We start from the raw sequence: 6483 nt of genomic DNA on the forward strand, positions 1-6483 counted from the left end.
TAACGACATCGTAGAGGTTCCAAAATACCTGTGTGATCCTAACAAAATTGAGTGAGAAAAGGAGTACAATTAAAATTCCTACGTTAGAATTCCTCACCAGAGCATAGAAGAGGAGTAAAAGAGTCCTACTCTCCAATATATAATTAGACTCAAAGTAGTTTTTCCCTAGACTTGACTCAGCCAAGTTCGATCAATCAAGGGGCTCCTAGGTCGGTACTGCTTTCATACCAACTTGTAACGCCCGAGATATGATTCTAACCTTATTTTGGCACGAGGGCCACGACAGGTATAGAAGCGCATCTCCTCATTTTTGCAAGAATGGATATCATTACAAGTACATGTTCAAAAGAGATGGGTATATGAAATTGGCTTACACTCGCCACAAGCTACAACATGAACAACACAATAGAACAATATATTAAATCATCGTGTAGAAGAGGAGCGTTCAACTACGGATGAAAACAAATGATAAAAGAACGCCGTGCATCCTTGCTATCCCAAGCTGCTGGCCTGGAAAACATCTTAGAATGATGAACAACAAGAAGAAGAAACTCCAAATAAAACAATCATCGCGCTCATGTCAAATTATCGCTTTACATATACCTGCACCTATTGTTGTAGCAATCTGTGAGCCACACGGACTTAGCAATCTCATTTACAAAGGTATCAAGACTAGCGACGTTTAATGGGTGAAGTATGGTTAAGTGGTAAGGCTCCATCAAGCAACTAAGCATTTATTTGTGTGGCTAACAGACGAGTACAAGAATAAAAGGGGATGATCTACACATAAACGGACGTGAACTGGAGTGATCACGAAGTGATCTTGAACACCTACATATGTCACACATAACCCCATTGTCTCCTCTTCTATATGCAGAACTCACGAGAAGAGACAGCCACGGTTATGCACATAGTTGGCATATTTTAATTAAGTTACTTCAAGTTATCTAAAATTGGATATTAAACAAAGTTTCCAAGTTGCCTCATAACCACGGGCACGGCTTTCTGAAAGATTTAACCCTATAGGGATGCTCTAACTATTCCATCACAAACAACCACAAGCTGCATCAGAAACCTTGACTACAGAAAACCCGTGATATCCTCGGATTCCTAGTGGAAAACCTCAACCTCGAGATAGCCTAAAGTATCCTCAGAATTCCTCGCACAAGACTTTCGGTATAGGTAAAACAAATCCAGCAAGGCCGCCCGACGTGTCGACGATCCCGATAGGAGTCGCGTATCTCGTTCGCACGACACAACAGATAAGCTATGCATACGGGTGCCTTATAGAAATCTCCCAAGTTGCTCTGGGTTGGCCCCGCACAATACTTTGTTTAGGACCAGCACCATCAGCACTGGCTCCCTGTATTATGTTGAATTACCGCTCGGGTAGCACTAACTCTCTATGTGTCAAATTAATTATCAGTATAATTATATTGGGAAAATATAGTACCAATCTTGGGCCTTGCGAGACGAGTATTATCGTAAAACGAAAGTCAAGGGGGTCCCCATAACAACCCCAAGCATGTTAGGAGCGCTCAATATGAAACTTAACACCGCTAGTCAAAAATAAGGCGGCCAAAGCGGAACAAAACACCCATCTAAAAGGCCAAACCTTTCGCCTTTTACCAGGTATAATGGGTGCATTAGATTAAATAGCAATAATATGGTTTTATAACAAGGAACCCATGTTTTCACATGGAAGCAACTGCACCTGCCATTAGTAACGCTATAAGAAGGTTGAGCAAGCGGTAACATAGCCAAACAGTGGTTTGCTAGGTTGTGGAAAGGTTAGAGGATTTTCGTGGCAATGTTGGGAGGCTAACATTTAAGTGGTAGGTAGCGAGACATAGTGATAGAAAACGAAACAACTAGCATGGCAATGATAGTAATGGTATGTAGGGAAATGATCATCTTGCATGTGATCGTGCTTGGAAAAGAACGAATCCATGAAACAGACGAACCAACGTAGTTAAACGAATCCTCACACTTCGAAACGGTTCAATACTCTATGAAGAAGAAGAAATTCAGAAACAACAATCAATACACGATAAACACCACAACATATACATGACATGATGTGCGAGCAATTATTATGCATGTCCATTTAATTATGCATGACACAACAACACGCAACAATTTATTACTATACATTAAATGAAGCTCAATATGCAATGAGTTTCATAATGATGAAACTCCATATTTGAATTACTTAGTTACTCCTATTTAGGTACATGACAATATTAAATGTTGTTAAACATGAAAAGAGGTGAAGCATAAATAAACTATATATCTAGGCATATTAAATGAGGTGTCAAACAACATATAGCATCTCCAAAATGACCCCATATATTAATTTCTAAATTGGTCCTTATCTGCACTACACACATTTTAACAATAAAATAAAGTGAACAATGTGATTCTACACGTCATTCTAGTTGATTTACATATATAGACAATGTAAAACGGAGTTACGCTCTAGAAGATATGATCAACACAATGACAGCCCCAAACATGATAAAGATGGATGCAACAAGATTCTATGAAACTATATAAAATTATATGCAAGTTTAAATGAGGTCGGAACAACAAATTACAATTCCGGAATGTCACCACATGCAAATTAAGGTTCGTTACGGTTCTGCCTATAACACAATTTTTAGAGTAATTAAGCAGAAAATAAATGCTAGCATGTTATTCTACACATTTTTCTAGCCAAGTTACATATGAGGAACATTTTAATCGAACATATGATTAATTAGTTATAGATTAAACCGTTTTAACATGACATCTATGTAAATTTAGTTAAACACCAAGTTTAAACATTTTAAACAAGCATGATAGTTGGGTATTGTGAAACTACACAAAATTATGAACATTTTACATATTTAAATTATTTTAATCCGGGGTATGGTTGAAAAGTTACTACCATTTTAAAATCAGGCATTAGTCTTTAATTATTAAAGCTCTGATAAATAGGAAATGCGTTGGGAATAAACATGCACTCAGCCGAAAGTGCAATAGGACCCTAAACTGGACATGGGCGCTAGATAAGCACAGAGCGCACTGGGCGCTGGATAGGCGGAGGGGCGGCTCACCATGCTGGGCTAGCCCAGGTCGATGGAGGAGGCAGGGCGGGGCATGCTGAGGAGGCTGGTGGGCCGTGGGCAGGGCTAGGCCAGGTGCGAGCTGGGCTCACCGCGCAGCTGGGCCGCCCAAGGCCGGGCTGGCTGGCCCGAACGTGGGCGCGTGCGAGGCTGGCGCTGTTGCGTCGTCTACCACGTGGAGGTTGGGACTTGGGACGAGGTCAACGGGGAGGTACAAGAGGTCGACAGTGTTGAGATCCTCTCGATCTGGTGCAAATCGACGACGGGGAAGGTGCGAAGATGTCGGATCCGGTGGCTGGGCACCGTTTCTGGCCGCGGGAGAGGTCGAAGTTGACCATGGCAATGTTGGCGGAGCTCCATCGGCTGTCCATTGGGACCTCCTGCTCGAAGTAGAGGATGCAGAGGCAACGCCATGCGTCGGGAGGCGAGCACGGGCGTTTAGGGTGGCCAAATGGCAGGGGTGTGGTGCTGAGGCGCTAGATCTGGTGTCGAGGAGGACCCTGGTGATGCCCCTGACGGTAGCCTTCCCTGGCGCTGCTCGCTACTTCTATTCGTGGTTGCACACAGAGAGAGGAACAAGGTGAGACTGGGAGGAGAAGAAAAGATGGGACGAAAGGAAAGAGGAGCAGGGGAGGGGTCGCGACATGACCTGGCTGGTCACCGGAAGTGCTCGGACGGGGTTTCATGCGTAGAGCTCGTGCTTCCGTGGTGGCGTGGACGAAGGCAGCTTCGGCGATTGGACGCGTCGAGGAGGCGTTGGAGGCTGCAGCGACTCGCTGGGTTGGCTAGCTAGCTCGGCCAGCAGGCGACTTCCGTGACCCGCGAGCACAGTGTGAGGCTTGTAGTAGCAGGAAGTATGGTACAGTAGTATCATGCATATTACTCCCTCCATTGAGATTTCAGTAGTGAACTACATATGGATGTATATAGACATACTTTAGAGTATAGATTCAATCATTTTGCTCCGTATGTAGACCCTTAGTGAAATCGTTTAAAAGACTTATATTTAGGAACGGAGGGAGTATACTATTGTATAATATTCCATTCGTTTCTAAATATAAGTCTTTTTAGGAAGTATAATATTCCCTTCGTTTCTAAATATAGGAAACTACATACGGATGTATACTGACATATTTTAGTGTGTAGGTTTACTCATTTTGCTCTGTATGTAGTCCATGTTGAAATGTCTAAAAAGACTTATATTTAAAAACGAAAGGAGTACTACCTTCATAGTGCATAATACCATAAAGTAGTATCATATATGACTTTATTTATTGATATGCATTACACATAGTAGCATAATATTTAACATGTTACGGTATCTACCTATGTTACTCTAATCCTCTCTCTCTTCTTTAATTGTGTGCCACATCATCATGTTTGCTAGTCCAAATATATGATACTACTTTAGTTACTCCCACTATGGCCAGCCTGAGGGTAGGGAGGAGGGTCAGGCGAGGAGGACTGGTGGGATTGGGTGAAGGAGGAAAACAAAGAGAAGGGGTCCCGAGGTGGAGTACAGGGTGGTGGCGGGACAAATTCACTGTTCGGACCCAAAAGTTGTAAAAAAATTCACAAAACGAACTCGGTCTGAAAAGATTTCACGTTTCGACCCTTTTAGAAACGACGTAAACGGTGGCGTTGCAGGGCTATTATGAAACGCCAGTGATCCGTGGCGTTTACTGCCCTTAGCAACGCCAGTCTACTATGGCGTTGCTGCCCAAGCTAAAAAACGTCATAGGAGGTGGCGTTGCATGTGAGATGTACCAAGCTAAAAACGCCATCAATCAATTGTATGCAGTGTAGTGGAGCAATATAGCGTCTCCCGCAGGCTAATTTTTTCTTGTTTTTCCCTTTTACTCTGCGCAATAGCATTTCTCCCGCGGGCTTTCCAAAACTGGCCCTAATTCGCTGCTGCATGCACTAGCCATTCAATGCATCGGCTGCATGCATTCCGTAAAGCCCAGCTAGTGGCCTTTTTAATGCATCGGCTGCATCGCCATTCAATGCATCGGCTCCATGCACTAGTGGCCTTTTTAGCACCAGCGGCCACTGCATTCACTGCTGCATGCAAAAGGAGCCGGAGTGGACAGTTAATTAGTGAGGAGGTGTGCAGGTACAATGCATGCATACTGTACCAAAACAGTGGAGCCTGCCGGAAACGCCACTGCTATTGTCGTTTCACCCATAGGCAGCAACGCCAGTTTGGTTGGCGTTTCAGAGTGAGGCAACAACGCCACAGTAGACCGGCGTTGCTAAGGGCAGTAAACGTCAAGGATCGCTGACGTTTCACTGTGGGTCAGCAACACCAAGGACCATTGGTGTTTCATTATAGCCCTGCAACGTCACGGTTTACGGCGTTTCTAAAAACGTCAAAACGTGAATTCTTTTCCACATGAGTTCGTTTTGTGAATTCTTTACAGCTTTTGGGTCCGAACAGTGAATTTGTCCGTGGTGGCAGAGGGGAGGGACAAGCTCCTAGATTTTAGGATTGGACAAATTAGCTATGAAGTTGGTCTGTATATAGCAAAAAGGGATTGGGTTTGGACCCTCCGATCTAAGTCGAACGGTTGAGGTTAAATAGGTTAGGAAGTCAAATTGAAAAAACGAAGATGGTTTCGGATATTACGGGGTTGATTCAGACCCAACGTTCACGGCCGTATGTTTTTGGTTCCGGGAGGTTTTCGGGCTAGCTTGCGAGCTGACCGGTGCACTGTGCAGAGAGGCTAGGCGGAGATGAGAAGGAAGACGGGCAGCCCAACATCAAATTTTAAACACCGAAAATGTCTATGGTTTGACTCACCATAGTGTCGTTATAGGTTTAACGGTTTGGGTATCACACGGACTCTGAATGCGACGAAACTTGACACGCAGTCTACCTAGAAATAAATAAGACCGCACGCCAACTTTCAACCCATTTCGAGAATGTTTTATACACATTTTTGAAAACAATATTTAAACAATGCCACGGGCACGTGCGTGTGTGGTTGGTCTGGTAACGGCCAACGACAAAAACGGAGACAACATGCAACTAACAAGAGATGCAAGTTTGAAAAATGACAGCAACGGAGTGCCGATGCAATGTCGATGATGCGAATGATGTGATGATGAATGTGACAACCAATTAAATCACACGACGATAATGGAATAAAAGGGGAACCTTCTAGGGCGTCGGTTCCCGGCTGTTACAACATAAATGAGGAAATAGAAGGGTTGCGTTAAATAGAACCACGTACTCGGTGAAGATAGCGATTATATGACCCAACTCCAACTGTTGTGACAGTCGTACGTATGATTTGGAGGTCCCCCTTGACACGCAAGCGACTCACGCGAGAGAATAGGCTTCCGCCTGGAGCAAGGTTACGGGAAGAAGGAA

At 43.9% G+C, this 6483-nt stretch overlaps 1 long non-coding RNA gene across 1 annotated transcript; it reads right to left on the reverse strand.

The window, feature by feature from the left end:
• Positions 1–354: 354 nt before the first annotated feature.
• LOC123396821 lies at positions 355–3233 on the reverse strand. Its single transcript, XR_006609928.1, has 2 exons — positions 3099–3233; positions 355–510 (listed from the first exon to the last, which is right to left on the reverse strand). It is a non-coding gene; the product is annotated as an uncharacterized LOC123396821 (long non-coding RNA).
• Between the last annotated feature and the right edge of the window lie 3250 nt (positions 3234–6483).

This window comes from Hordeum vulgare, chromosome 5H (assembly GCF_904849725.1).
Source record: "Hordeum vulgare subsp. vulgare chromosome 5H, MorexV3_pseudomolecules_assembly, whole genome shotgun sequence".
Lineage (NCBI taxonomy): Eukaryota > Viridiplantae > Streptophyta > Magnoliopsida > Poales > Poaceae > Hordeum > Hordeum vulgare.